This window comes from Oncorhynchus gorbuscha, linkage group LG05 (genome assembly GCF_021184085.1).
Source record: "Oncorhynchus gorbuscha isolate QuinsamMale2020 ecotype Even-year linkage group LG05, OgorEven_v1.0, whole genome shotgun sequence".
Taxonomy (NCBI): domain Eukaryota; kingdom Metazoa; phylum Chordata; class Actinopteri; order Salmoniformes; family Salmonidae; genus Oncorhynchus; species Oncorhynchus gorbuscha.
Window position 1 is genome coordinate 95,904,452 of NC_060177.1, and position 17,028 is coordinate 95,921,479.

General features: G+C 43.5%; 1 protein-coding gene across 1 annotated transcript in view; it reads right to left on the bottom strand.

Moving 5' to 3' along the window:
* LOC124036684 (mitogen-activated protein kinase 1-like) overlaps positions 1-17,028 on the bottom strand; it is a 72,335-nt gene that overhangs the window by 37,525 nt on the left and 17,782 nt on the right. The window lies entirely within an intron of this gene.

Genomic DNA, 17,028 nt, shown 5'->3' on the forward strand with positions numbered 1-17,028 from the left:
AATTACATTGAATGAACTACAGGACAAAATACAAACCCTCCAACCCAAAAAGGCCTGTGGTGTTGATGGTATCCTAAATTAAATGATAAAATATGAATTCCAATTGGCTATACTTTTTAACATCATCCTCAGCTGTGGAATCTTCCCCAATATTTGGAACGAAGGACTGAACCCCCCCCCCAATCCACAAAAGTGGAGACAATCAACTACTGTGGGATATCAACAGTAACCTTGGGAAAATCCTCTGCAAAATCATTAACAGCAGACTTGTACATTTACTCAGTGAAATCAATGTACTAGCAAATCACAAAATGGCTTTTCACCAAATTACCGTACAACAGACCACGTATTCACCCTGCACACCCTAATTGACAAACAAATCAATAGTCTTCTCATGCCTCGTTTCAAAAAACCTGGTGATTCTCACTGGGCTATGTCACCATGTAACACTGGGCTATGTCACCATGTAACACTGGGCTATGTCACCATGTAACACTGGGCTATGTCACCATGTAACACTGGGCTGTCACCATGTAACACTGGGCTATGTCACCATGTAACACTGGGCTGTCACCATGTAACACTGGGCTGTCACCATGTAACACTGGGCTATACTACATACCACAGTGTTACATGGTGACATACCAGTGTTACATGGTGTCATAGCCCAGTGTTACATGGTGACATAGTACAGTGTTACATGGTGACATAGCCCAGTGTTACATGGTGACATAGCCCAGTGTTACATGGTGACATAGCCCAGTGTTACATGGTGACATAGCCCAGTGTTACATGATGACACACTATAGTGTTACATACCACAGTGTTACATGGTGACATAGTACAGTGTTACATGGTGACACACTACAGTGTTACATGGTGACACAGTACAGTGTTACATGGTGACACACTACAGTGTTACATGGTGACATAGTACAGTGTTACATGGTGACATAGTACAGTGTTACATGGTGACATAGTACAGTGTTACATGGTGACATAGTACAGTGTTACATGGTGACATAGTACAGTGTTACATGGTGACATAGTACAGTGTTACATGGTGACATAGTACAGTGTTACATGGTGACATAGTACAGTGTTACATGGTGACATAGTACAGTGTTACATGGTGACATAGTACAGTGTTACATGATGACACACTATAGTGTTACATACCACAGTGTTACATGGTGACACACTACAGTGTTACATGGTGACATAGTACAGTGTAACACTATAGTGTTACATACCACAGTGTTACATGGTGACACACTACAGTGTTACATGGTGACATAGTACAGTGTTACATGGTGACATAGTACAGTGTTACATGGTGACATAGTACAGTGTTACATGGTGACATAGTACAGTGTTACATGGTGACATAGTACAGTGTTACATGGTGACATAGTACAGTGTTACATGGTGACATAGTACAGTGTTACATGGTGACATAGTACAGTGTTACATGGTGACATAGTACAGTGTTACATGGTGACATAGTACAGTGTTACATGGTGACATAGTACAGTGTTACATGGTGAGTGTTACATGGTGACACAGTACAGTGTTACATGGTACAGTGTGGTGACATGTACAGTGTTACATGGTGACACACTACAGTGTTACATGGTGACACACTACAGTGTTACATGGTGACATAGTACAGTGTTACATGGTGACACACTACAGTGTTACATGGTGTTACAGTGTTACATGGTGACATAGTACAGTGTTACATGGTGACATAGTACAGTGTTACATGGTGACATAGTACAGTGTTACATGGTGACATAGTACAGTGTTACATGGTGACATAGTACAGTGTTACATGGTGACATAGTACAGTGTTACATGGTGACATAGTACAGTGTTACATGGTGACATAGTACAGTGTTACATGGTGACATAGTACAGTGTTACATGGTGACATAGTACAGTGTTACATGATGACACACTATAGTGTTACATACCACAGTGTTACATGGTGACACACTACAGTGTTACATGGTGACATAGTACAGTGTTACATGGTGACATAGTACAGTGTTACATGGTGACATAGTACAGTGTTACATGGTGACATAGTACAGTGTTACATGGTGACATAGTACAGTGTTACATGGTGACATAGTACAGTGTTACATGGTGACATAGTACAGTGTTACATGGTGACATAGTACAGTGTTACATGGTGACATAGTACAGTGTTACATGGTGACATAGTACAGTGTTACATGGTGACATAGTACAGTGTTACATGGTGACATAGTACAGTGTTACATGGTGACATAGTACAGTGTTACATGGTGACATAGTACAGTGTTACATGGTGACATAGTACAGTGTTACATGGTGACACACTACAGTGTTACATGGTGACACACTACAGTGTTACATGGTGACATAGTACAGTGTTACATGGTGACATAGTACAGTGTTACATGGTGACACACTACAGTGTTACATGGTGACACACTACAGTGTTACATGATGACACACTACAGTGTTACATGGTGACATAGTACAGTGTTACATGGTGACACACTACAGTGTTACATGGTGACATAGTACAGTGTTACATGGTGTCATAGTACAGTGTTACATGGTGACACACTACAGTGTTACATGGTGACATAGTACAGTGTTACATGGTGACACACTACAGTGTTACATGGTGACATAGTACAGTGTTACATGGTGACATAGCCCAGTGTTACATGGTGACATAGCCCAGTGTTACATGGTGACATAGCCCAGTGTTACATGGTGACATAGTACAGTGTTACATGGTGACATAGTACAGTGTTACATGGTGACAGCCCAGTGTTACATGGTGACATAGTACAGTGTTACATGGTGACATAGTACAGTGTTACATGGTGACATAGTACAGTGTTACATGGTGACAGCCCAGTGTTACATGGTGACATAGCCCAGTGTTACATGGTGACATAGCCCAGTGTTACATGGTGACATAGCCCAGTGTTACATGGTGACATAGTACAGTGTTACATGGTGACATAGTACAGTGTTACATGGTGACAGCCCAGTGTTACATGGTGACATAGTACAGTGTTACATGGTGACATAGTACAGTGTTACATGGTGACATAGTACAGTGTTACATGGTGACATAGCCCAGTGTTACATGGTGACATAGCCCAGTGTTACATGGTGACATAGTACAGTGTTACATGGTGACACACTACAGTGTTACATGGTGACATAGCCCAGTGTTACATGGTGACATAGTACAGTGTTACATGGTGACATAGTACAGTGTTACATGGTGACATAGTACAGTGTTACATGGTGACATAGCCCAGTGTTACATGGTGACACACTACAGTGTTACATGGTGACATAGCCCAGTGTTACATGGTGACATAGCCCAGTGTTACATGGTGACACACTACAGTGTTACATGGTGACATAGCCCAGTGTTACATGGTGACATAGCCCAGTGTTACATGGTGACATAGTACAGTGTTACATGGTGACAGCCCAGTGTTACATGGTGACATAGCCCAGTGTTACATGGTGACATAGTACAGTGTTACATGGTGACATAGCCCAGTGTTACATGGTGACATAGTACAGTGTTACATGGTGACATAGTACAGTGTTACATGGTGACATAGCCCAGTGTTACATGGTGACACACATGGTAGCCCAGTGTTACATGGTGACATAGCCCAGTGTTACATGGTGACATAGCCCAGTGTTACATGGTGACAGTGTTACACTACAGTGTTACATGGTGACATAGCCCAGTGTTACATGGTGACATAGCCCAGTGTGTTACATGGTGTTACATGGTAGCCCAGTGTTACATGGTGACATAGCCCAGTGTTACATGGTGACATAGCCCAGTGTTACATGGTGACATAGCCCAGTGTTACATGGTGACATAGTACAGTGTTACATGGTGACATAGCCCAGTGTTACATGGTGACATAGTACAGTGTTACATGGTGACATAGTACAGTGTTACATGGTGACATAGTACAGTGTTACATGGTGACATAGCCCAGTGTTACATGGTGACATAGCCCAGTGTTACATGGTGACATAGCCCAGTGTTACATGTTACATGTGTGACATAGCCCAGTGTTACATGGTGACATAGCCCAGTGTTACATGGTGACATAGCCCAGTGTTACATGGTGACATAGCCCAGTGTTACATGGTGACATAGCCCAGTGTTACATGGTGACATAGCCCAGTGTTACATGGTGACATAGCCCAGTGTTACATGGTGACATATGGTGTAGCCCAGTGTTACATGGTGACATAGCCCAGTGTTACATGGTGACATAGCCCAGTGTTACATGCCCAGTGACATGGTGACATAGCCCAGTGTTACATGGTGACATAGTACAGTGTTACATGGTGACATAGCCCAGTGTTACATGGTGACATAGTACAGTGTTACATGGTGACATAGTACAGTGTTACATGGTGACATAGTACAGTGTTACATGGTGACATAGCCCAGTGTTACATGGTGTTACATGACATAGCCCAGTGTTACATGGTGACAGTGTTACATGGTGACATAGCCCAGTGTTACATGGTGACATAGCCCAGTGTTACATGGTGACAGTGTTAGTACAGTGTTACATGGTGACATAGTACAGTGTAGCCCAGTGTACATACATGGTGACATAGTACAGTGTTACATGTACAGTGTTACACAGTGTTACATGGTGACATAGTACAGTGTTACATGGTGACAGTGTTACATGGTGACATAGCCCAGTGTTACATGGTGACATAGTACAGTGTTACATGGTGACATAGCCCAGTGTTACATGGTGACATAGCCCAGTGTTACATGGTGACATAGCCCAGTGTTACATGGTGACATAGTACAGTGTTACATGGTGACATAGCCCAGTGTTACATGGTGACACACTACAGTGTTACATGGTGACATAGCCCAGTGTTACATGGTGACATAGCCCAGTGTTACATGGTGACATAGTACAGTGTTACATGACATGACAGTGTTACATGGTGTACAGCCCAGTGTTACATGGTGACATAGCCCAGTGTTACATGGTGACACACTACAGTGTTACATGGTGACATAGCCCAGTGTTACATGGTGACATAGCCCAGTGTTACATGGTGACACACTACAGTGTTACATGGTGACATAGCCCAGTGTTACATGGTGACATAGCCCAGTGTTACATGGTGACATAGTACAGTGTTACATGGTGACATAGCCCAGTGTTACATGGTGACATAGCCCAGTGTTACATGGTGACATAGCCCAGTGTTACATGGTGACATAGTACAGTGTTACATGGTGACATAGCCCAGTGTTACATGGTGACATAGTACAGTGTTACATGGTGACATATGGGGACATAGCCCAGTGTTACATGGTGACATAGTACAGTGTTACATGGTGACATATGGTGTACAGTGTTACATGGTGACATAGCCCAGTGTTACATGGTGACACACAGTGTTACAGTGTTACATGGTGACATAGCCCAGTGTTACATGGTGACATAGCCCAGTGTTACATGGTGACACACTACAGTGTTACATGGTGACATAGCCCAGTGTTACATGGTGACATAGCCCAGTGTTACATGGTGACATAGCCCAGTGTTACATGGTGACATAGCCCAGTGTTACATGGTGACATAGTACAGTGTTACATGGTGACATAGCCCAGTGTTACATGGTGACATAGTACAGTGTTACATGGTGACATAGTACAGTGTTACATGGTGACATAGTACAGTGTTACATGGTGACATAGCCCAGTGTTACATGGTGACATAGCCCAGTGTTACATGGTGACATAGCCCAGTGTTACATGGTGACATAGTACAGTGTTACATGGTGACATAGCCCAGTGTTACATGGTGACATAGTACAGTGTTACATGATGACATAGCCCAGTGTTACATGGTGACATAGCCCAGTGTTACATACCACAGTGTTACATGGTGACATAGCCCAGTGTTACATGGTGACATAGCCCAGTGTTACATGATGACATAGCCCAGTGTTACATGGTGACATAGTACAGTGTTACATGGTGACACACTACAGTGTTACATGATGACATAGCCCAGTGTTACATGGTGACATAGCTACAGTGTTACATGGTGACATAGCCCAGTGTTACATGGTGACATAGCCCAGTGTTACATGGTGACATAGCCCAGTGTTACATGGTGACATAGCCCAGTGTTACATGGTGACATAGCCCAGTGTTACATGGTGACATAGCCCAGTGTTACATGGTGACATAGCCCAGTGTTACATGGTGACATAGCCCAGTGTTACATGGTGACATAGTCCAGTGTTACATGGTGACATAGCCCAGTGTTACATGGTGACATAGCCCAGTGTTACATGGTGACATAGCCCAGTGTTACATGGTGACATAGCCCAGTGTTACATGGTGACATAGTACAGTGTTACATGGTGACATAGCCCAGTGTTACATGGTGACATAGCCCAGTGTTACATGGTGACATAGCCCAGTGTTACATGGTGACATAGCCCAGTGTTACATGACCTGACGAGATCATAAAGGAACAATTGTCCAGACAGAGGATTGAGTTACGAATTGACGGTTTATTAACCCAACTTAACACAGGCTACTGTTTGGCCTTAGCTCACGCCAAATAAACGACAGATACCCCACAAGCCAACAGTGACCTTCTCTTGTGAAGCCCAGATGTCAGAGAGAGAACAAAGGCTAAACCTGGTCTTAACTTCCAATGCCCCGCCCCCTCCACGCCACTCCGCCAACCACCAGGATGCCCGGCATCAGAACATCCCAGGCATTCCCGTGATTGGCAGATAGCAGGTTGATTGGCATGTCGGACCCCGCGAACACTGGTAAGTACAACACAACCACCTCCTAGCCTAACACACAACACACAGCTGTCTGTGTGGGTTGCTACAGTATGTTAAAAGACATGCGTGAAACATTGAAACATTAACATTGAATTAGAAACCGCCAACTATTATAAAGACTATGAATGAACATTTTTACACGTTCAATTCTTACTTTCCATCTCCGGTTTCAGATCTTTTGTTATGCGTACGCAAACTTTTGTCAGTAATGTGGCACCTGTAAAGGACACGAACAGAAGTTAGCTCGTCGATCAAACCACTCTGGCCCAGAAGTTAGGAGTTGCTTCGCAGCTTCCGGTTTCATTCCCGAAATAAGTCGAGAGCTGGTTTTAGAACTGCATTCAATAACGACATTACACCACTAGATGGCGGAGTAAAGGCTTGGACCTTCAGCAAATGACTTGTGTGAGAATGATAAAAGACACAGAAGAGGCTAGAATAACCACCTGAGCTACAAAATAGACAGTAAATATTGTTTAGGCCGATTCCACTATGTAAATATGCCATGCTGTTACCATATAATTGCATAATTTATTTTTATAGCCGCATGGGGCTACTGTGGTGATCATGTCACCAAATGAATCACACTTGCTCCAGTATTTGGGAGCATGGACTGTATATTAGGCATTTTGACTGTTGTATTAGTGAATTCCACTCTGTATGGAGGCTTGTTCTAAACCATTAGCGTTGCTCAACCCCATTAGGCAGAGGCTATATCCATATCAATAAATGAGACAAAACAAAATATTGATGAAGTCCTTAGCTATTTAACTCAGGACAGGTTATAGCCCAGGGGTCCCAAATGGTCAAGACCATCTGCAGCCTGTTTATATTGCCAGATTTGCATTTAGAGGCCTGTGAGACTCTCTTTAAGGGGAGCCTGTAATAAGGGTTAGGGTTATACTAACAGTAGTAAGACAGTAGTTTTGGAATTGTTAGTTAGATTACTTGTTGGTTATCACTGCATTGTCGGAACTAGAAGCACAAGCATTTCGCTACACTCGCATTAACATCTGCTAACCATGTGTATGTGACAAATAAAATTTGATTTGATTTGATTTTAGGGTCTCTCTAAGGGGAGCCCTGTAATAAGGGTTAGGCTTAGGGTCTCTCTTTAAGGGGAGCCCTGTAATAAGGGTTAGGGTTAGGGTCTCTCTTTAAGGGGAGCCCTGTAATAAGGGTTAGGGTCTCTCTTTAAGGGGAGCCCTGTAATAAGGGTTAGGGTTAGGGTCTCTCTTTAAGGGGAGCCCTGTAATAAGGGTTAGGGTTAGGGTCTCTCTTTAAGGGGAGCCCTGTAATAAGGGTAAGGGTTAGGGTCTCTCTTTAAGGGGAGCCCTGTAATAAGGGTTAGGGTTAGGGTCTCTCTTTAAGGGGAGCCCTGTAATAAGGGTAAGGGTTAGGGTCTCTCTTTAAGGGGAGCCCTGTAATAAGGGTTAGGCTTAGGGTCTCTCTTTAAGGGGAGCCCTGTAATAAGGGTTAGGGTTAGGGTCTCTCTTTAAGGGAAGCCCTGTAATAAGGGTTAGGGTTAGGGTCTCTCTTTAAGGGGGAGCCCTGTAATAAGGGTTAGGGTTAGGGTCTCTCTTTAAGGGGAGCCCTGTAATAAGGGTTAGGGTTAGGGTCTCTCTTTAAGGGGAGCCCTGTAATAAGGGTTAGGGTTAGGGTCTCTCTTTAAGGGGAGCCCTGTAATAAGGGTTAGGGTTAGGGTCTCTCTTTAAGGGGAGCCCTGTAATAAGGGTTAGGGTTAGGGTCTCTCTTTAAGGGGAGCCCTGTAATAAGGGTTAGGGTTAGGGTCTCTCTTTAAGGGGAGCCCTGTAATAAGGGTAAGGGTTAGGGTCTCTCTTTAAGGGAAGCCCTGTAATAAGGGTTAGGGTCTCTCTTTAAGGGGAACCCTGCAATAAGGGTTAGGGTTAGGGTCTCTCTTTAAGGGGGAGCCCTGTAATAAAAACAGTTACAGAACACAAATAAGAGTTCAACAATTATTCCACAAGACACCAGTTCCCAAAATTATCGCCTAAATTGCGAACGCCTACAAGTTGAAGGCCTATTTTGTGTTTGGAAAAACCTAAAAATGAAACAATGAATTCAAGTGAAAGACACAGTAAACAAATGGATAAGAGTATTCTATTGTCAGATTTAATTCCTACTGCAACGCAGACAAATGACTGAATGAAACTGCATCTTGGTTAAGGGGCTCGTAAGTCAGCATTTCACTGTGAGGTCTACTACACCTGTTGTATTCAGCATTTCACTGTGAGGTCTACTACACCTGTTGTATTCAGCATTTCACTGTGAGGTCTACTACACCTGTTGTATTCAGCATTTCACTGTGAGGTCTACTACACCTGTTGTATTCAGCATTTCACTGTGAGGTCTACTACACCTGTTGTATTCAGCATTTCACTGTGAGGTCTACTACACCTGTTGTATTCAGCATTTCACTGTGAGGTCTACTACACCTGTTGTAGTCAGCATTTCACTGTAAGGTCTACTACACCTGTTGTATTCAGTATTTCACTGTGAGGTCTACTACACCTGTTGTATTCAGCATTTCACTGTGAGGTCTACTACACCTGTTGTATTCAGCATTTCACTGTGAGGTCTACCTGTTGTATTCAGCATTTCACTGTGAGGTCTACTACACCTGTTGTATTCAGCATTTCACTGTGAGGTCTACCTGTTGTATTCAGCATTTCATTGTGAGGTCTACTACACCTGTTGTATTCAGCATTTCACTGTAAGGTCTACTACACCTGTTGTATTCAGCATTTCACTGTGAGGTCTACTACACCTGTTTGTATTTCAGTCTACCACACATGTTGTATTTCACTGTGAGGTCTACTACACCTGTTGTATTCAGCATTTCACTGTGAGGTCTACTACACCTGTTGTATTCAGCATTTCACTGTGAGGTCTACTACACCTGTTGTATTCAGCATTTCACTGTGAGGTCTACTACACCTGTTGTATTCAGCATTTCACTGTGAGGTCTACTACACCTGTTGTATTCAGCATTTCACTGTGAGGTCTACTACACCTGTTGTATTCAGCATTTCACTGTGAGGTCTACTACACCTGTTGTATTCAGCATTTCACTATAAGGTCTACTACACCTGTTGTATTCAGCATTTCACTGTAAGGTCTACTACACCTGTTGTATTCAGCATTTCACTGTAAGGTCTACTACACCTGTTGTATTCAGCATTTCACTATGAGGTCTACTACACCTGTTGTATTCAGCATTTCACTGTGAGGTCTCTACACCTGTTGTATTCAGCATTTCACTGTAAGGTCTACTACACCTGTTGTATTCAGCATTTCACTGAGGTCTACTACACCTGTTGTATTCATTTCACTGTGAGGTCTACCTGTTGTATTCAGCATTTCACTGTGAGGTCTACTACACCTGTTGTATTCAGCATTTCACTGTGAGGTCTACTACACCTGTTGTATTCAGCATTTCACTGTGAGGTCTACCTGTTGTATTCAGCATTTCACTGTGAGGTCTACTACACCTGTTGTATTCAGCATTTCACTGTGAGGTCTACTACACCTGTTGTAGTCAGCATTTCACTGTAAGGTCTACCACACATGTTGTATTCAGCATTTCACTGTGAGGTCTACTACACCTGTTGTATTCAGCATTTCACTGTGAGGTCTACTACACCTGTTGTATTCAGCATTTCACTGTGAGGTCTACTACACCTGTTGTATTCAGCATTTCACTGTGAGGTCTACTACACCTGTTGTATTCAGCATTTCACTGTGAGGTCTACTACACCTGTTGTATTCAGCATTTCACTGTGAGGTCTACTACACCTGTTGTATTCAGCATTTCACTGTGAGGTCTACTACACCTGTTGTATTCAGCATTTCACTGTGAGGTCTACTACACCTGTTGTATTCAGCATTTCACTGTGAGGTCTACTACACCTGTTGTATTCAGCATTTCACTGTGAGGTCTACTACACCTGTTGTATTCAGCATTTCACTGTGAGGTCTACTACACCTGTTGTATTCAGCATTTCACGGTAAGGTCTACTACACCTGTTGTATTCAGCATTTCACTGTGAGGTCTACTACACCGGTTGTATTCGGCGCTTGTGACTAATACAATTTGATAACACACTGAACTGAATGAAGGATGAATTAAAATGTTGAAACGTGTCGGAACGATGCCCTGCACTTCACTTGGCTAGTATGCATATCGTCCTACATTATATAACGACTATCTGGCTGCAGGCCTGCAGAAGGACATCTGAGGCTGAGGTTTTTTTTTCCGAAGGCGTATGGTGCTGCATGGAGATCACAAGCTCTTCAACTGCCGCGATGGAGGGAATAGCCTATACGGAGACTACCTAAGACCACGGCAACAGTGTTATTGCAATGTGTGGTAATAAGCTTGTCAGACTTCCTCTCTGTTTAACCTCTCCCTGGTTCATTTCAAAAGGCCATATGTTCATGACCAGATTCATATAAAATCATGTCAAATTATTGTTTAATATGTATATTAAACCCTGCTAAAGAATATGCTTTGGCAAGATTGAGTGATGAAATAAATATACAAAATATTCAACAACGACAAAAATACTTTGAGTGGAAAAGACTCCAGTGGTCATACATAGATCATAGAATACGAGATGTTTGGTGCCTTCAACGATTCCCGGCCGACACTACCGGTTACGATTCCCGGCCGACACTACCGGTTACGATTCCCGGCCGACACTACCGGTTACGATTCCCGGCCGACACTACCGGTTACGATTCCCGGCCGACACTACCGGTTACGATTCCCGGCCGACACTACCGGTTACGATTCCCGGGCCGACACTACCGGTTACGATTCCCGGCCGACACTACGGTTACGATTCCCGGCCGACACTACGGTTCGATTCCCGGCCGACATACCGGTTACGATTCCCGGGCCGACACTACCGGTTACGATTCCCGGCCGACACTACCGGTTACGATTCCCGGCCGACACTACCGGTTACGATTCCCGGCCGACACTACCGGTTACGATTCCCGGCCGACACTACCGGTTACGATTCCCGGCCGACACTACCGGTGGTGATTCATTATCCCTGGTAGATACTACCGGTTATGATTCATTATTCCTGGTAGATACTACGGTTATGATTCATTATTCCTGGTAGATACTACTGGTCATTATTCCTGGTAGATACTACCGTTTGTGATTCATTATTCCTGGTAGATACTACTGGTCATTATTCCTGGTAGATACTACTGGTCATTATTCCTGGTAGATACTACCGGTCATTATTCCTGGTAGATACTACCGGTCATTATTCCTGGTAGATACTACTGGTCATTATTCCTGGTAGATACTACTGGTCATTATTCCTGGTAGATACTACCGTTTGTGATTCATTATTCCTGGTAGATACTACTGGTCATTATTCCTGGTAGATACTACCGGTCATTATTCCTGGTAGATACTACTGGTCATTATTCCTGGTAGATACTTCTGGTCATTATTCCTGGTAGATACTACTGGTCATTATTCCTGGTAGATACTTCTGGTCATTATTCCTGGTAGATACTACTGGTCATTATTCCTGGTAGATACTTCTGGTCATTATTCCTGGTAGATACTACTGGTTATGATTGCAGACAGAGCCCAGAGAATGGGACGGTGTAATATTGAATGTGTCATGTTAAGTTGCGTGCATGGGGATGTCCACGTCACCAGAGATATGTCCATGCTGTGGAGAGACACCTAGCGGGCTGAAACTGCACTGTTGTAGACATAATACAGATAGTGCTATCTAGACTTACGCTGGTAAACAACTCCATTAGCTACCTAAACGTCAAGTAAACTCAACTGAGGAGTCATAGAGACTTAACTTGAAAACGTGCAGGATCCTTTCAGGTTTCCCTGACTTCTGGGTTTTATACAGTGTTATGATTGTTCAGGTAGCTCAGAGTAGGAGTACTGGTACCGAGTCAACGTGTAGGTGTACGAGGTAATAATTAGACTATATACAGGGAGTACTGGTACCGAGTCAACGTGTAGGTGTACGAGGTAATAATTAGACTATATACAGGGAGTACTGGTACCGAGTCAACGTGCAGGTGTACGAGGTAATAATTAGACTATATACAGGGAGTACTGGTACCGAGTCAACGTGCAGGTGTACGAGGTAATAATTAGACTATATACAGGGAGTACTGGTACCGAGTCAACGTGTAGGTGTACGAGGTAATAATTAGACTATATACAGGGAGTACTGGTACCGAGTCAACGTGCAGGTGTACGAGGTAATAATTAGACTATATACAGGGAGTACTGGTACCGAGTCAACGTGCAGGTGTACGAGGTAATAATTAGACTATATACAGGGAGTACTGGTACCGAGTCAACGTGCAGGTGTACGAGGTAATAATTAGACTATATACAGGGAGTACTGGTACCGAGTCAACGTGCAGGTGTACAAGGTAATAATTAGACTATATACAGGGAGCACTGGTACCGAGTCAACGTGCAGGTGTACGTAATCCTCACAGGCCGTGTGGTGAACGGTTTTTGTTGGTGAGATGAAACTAAACTCTGAAAGGTATTATCGTACGTCACAATGGTTCAAGCCTAAAAGTCTGTCATCGTAACATGGTGTTTAAATGTCACGTTTCACGCGTGGCTTTTCTTACGATCTAACGATACGTACTGCTTTTCTTACGATCCTAACGATACGTACGGCTTTTCCTACGATCCTAACGATACGTACGGCTTTTCTTACGATCCTAACGATACGTACGGCTTTTCTTACGATCCTAACGATACGTACGGCTTTTCTTACGATCCTAACGATACGTACGGCTTTTCTTACGATCCTAACGATACGTACGGCTTTTCTTACGATCCTAACGATACGTACGGCTTTTCTTACGATCCTAACGATACGTACGGCTTTTCTTACGATCCTAACGATACGTACGGCTTTTCTTACGATCCTCGATACGATCGTACTACGGCTTTTCTTACGATCCTAACGATACGTACTGCTTTTCTTACGATCCTAACGATACGTACGGCTTTTCTTACGATCCTAACGATACGTACGGCTTTTCCTACGATCCTAACGATACGTACGGCTTTTCCTACGATCCTAACGATACGTAGGCTTTTCCTACGATCCTAACGATACGTACGGCTTTTCCTACGATCCTAACGATACGTACGGCTTTTCTTACGATCCTAACGATACGTACGGCTTTTCCTCCACTGGCTTCCAGTGGCTTCCAGTTGAAGCTCGCATCCGCTACAAGACCATGGTGCTTGCCTACGGAGCTGTGAGGGGAACGGCACCTCAGTACCTCCAGGCTCTGATCAGGCCCTACACCCAAACAAGGGCACTGCGTTCATCCACCTCTGGCCTGCTCGCCTCCCTACCACTGAGGAAGTACAGCTCCCGCTCAGCCCAGTCAAAACTGTTCGCTGCTCTGGCCCCCCAATGGTGGAACAAACTCCCTCACGACGCCAGGACAGCGGAGTCAATCACCACCTTCCGGAGACACCTGAAACCCCACCTCTTTAAGGAATACCTAGGATAGGATAAGTATTCCCTCTCACCCCCCTTTAAGATTTAGATGCACTATTGTAAAGTGACTGTTCCACTGGATGTCATAAGGTGAATGCACCAATTTGTAAGTCGCTCTGGATAAGAGCGTCTGCTAAATGACTTAAATGTAAATGTAAATGTCCTACGATCCTAACGATACGTACGGCTTTTCCTACGATCCTAACGATACGTACGGCTTTTCCTACGATCCTAACGATACGTACGGCTTTTCTTACGATCCTAACGATACGTACGGCTTTTCCTACGATCCTAACGATACGTACGGCTTTTCCTACGATCCTAACGATACGTACGGCTTTTCTTACGATCCTAACGATACGTACGGCTTTTCTTACGATCCTAACGATACGTACGGCTTTTCTTACGATCCTAACGATACGTACGGCTTTTCCTACGATCCTAACGATACGTACGGCTTTTCCTACGATCCTAACGATACGTACGGCTTTTCCTACGATCCTAACGATACGTACGGCTTTTCTTACGATCCTAACGATACGTACGGCTTTTCTTACGATCCTAACGATACGCTTTTTCTTACGGCTTTTCCTTACGATCCTAACGATCCTAACGATACGTACGGCTTTTCCTACGATCCTAACGATACGTACGGCTTTTCTTACGATCCTAACGATACGTACGGCTTTTCTTACGATCCTAACGATACGTACGGCTTTTCCTACGATCCTAACGATACGTACGGCTTTTCTTACGATCCTAACGATACGTACGGCTTTTCTTACGATCCTAATGATACGTACGGCTTTTCTTACGATCCTAACGATACGTACGGCTTTTCTTACGATCCTAACGATACGTACGTTCAATCTTTTGTCAGGGATCTCACTCCATAATTAAGGCCTGCAGTGTGAACAAGACTGAAGATCTTTCCACATCTGGATTGTCCAACATCTGCCCATTATTCTTTCCAGAATTCTTCAAGCTCTGTCAAATTGATTGTTGATCATCGCCAGATAACCATTTTTCAGGTCTTGCCATAGTTTTGACTTCCCAAGTACATTTAACTCGGCCACTCAGGAACATTCACTGTACACTGTGTAGATTTGGTTATGATGTTTTAGGTTATTGTCCTGCTGAAAGGTCAATTGACTGCTCGACTGAGGGACAGATAATTGTATGTGCGGGCTAGAGAGGAGGTCGTCGTTCAGAAATGTTGTTTAAACACTTATTGCACACAGAGTGAGGCCATGCACCTTGTGACTTTGTTAAGCACATTCAATGACATTTCTCTCTTTTGCTGTTGTTAACTGTTCATTTGTATGATTGCCAAAGTAAGAGAGAAAAAAACCCCAGCTAAAGTATGTTTCCCAGGACAATAAAGACTTTTGAATTGCACGAGCATGAGGAGGGGGGTGGGGGCAGGGTTTCCATGGAAACAGAGTACAAGGCCTTAGATATTGCAGCTGTGGAAGGTTATGCAACATGCTGTTGCCATGGCAATGTAGTGGAGGGGGATAAAGAGAGGAGCTAAACCTTACCAGTAGATTTAGCAGTGTAGCATCCCCCATACACAGTTAAAACAATTTCAGTTACTTCCCTCTCCCTCTCTCTCAATTTCAAAACACATTTTACTTCACACATTTGCTTGAACACAACAGGTGAAGACTTCACTGTGAAATGCTTACTTCCAGGCGCTTTCCAACAAAGCTAAAAAGTGAGAAACATTTGCAAAAAAGGAAATAGTAACAATAAAATAACAAGACAATATACACAAAGAAGCACCGGTATCAAAAACATTGTGCAGGGGTACGAGGTAGTTGAGGTAATAATTAGACTATATACAAGGAGTACTGGTACCGAGTCAATATGCAGGGGTACGAGGTAGTTGAGGTAATAATGAGACTATATACAAGGAGTACTGGTACCGAGTCAATATGCAGGGCTACGAGGTAGTTGAGGTAATAATGAGACTATATACAAGGAGTACTGGTACCGAGTCAATATGCAGGGGTACGAGGTAGTTGAGGTAATAATGAGACTATATACAAGGAGTACTGGTACCGAGTCAATATGCAGGGGTACGAGGTAGTTGAGGTAATAATGAGACTATATACAAGGAGTACTGGTACCGAGTCAATATGCAGGGATACGAGGTAGTTGACGTAATAATGAGACTATATACAAGGAGTACTGGTACCGAGTCAATATGCAGGGGTACGAGGTAGTTGAGGTAATAATGAGACTATATACAAGGAGTACTGGTACCGAGTCAATATGCAGGGGTACGAGGTAGTTGAGGTAATAATGAGACTATATACAAGGAGTACTGGTACCGAGTCAATATGCAGGGGTACGAGGTAATAATGAGACTATATACAAGGAGTACTCGTACCAAGTCAATGTGCAGGGGTACGAGGTAGTTGACGTAATAATGAGACAATATACAAGGAGTACTGGTACCGAGTCAATATGCAGGGGTACGAGGTAATAATGAGACTATATACAAGGAGTACTGGTACCAAGTCAATGTGCAGGGGTACGAGGTAGTTGACGTAATAATGAGACTATA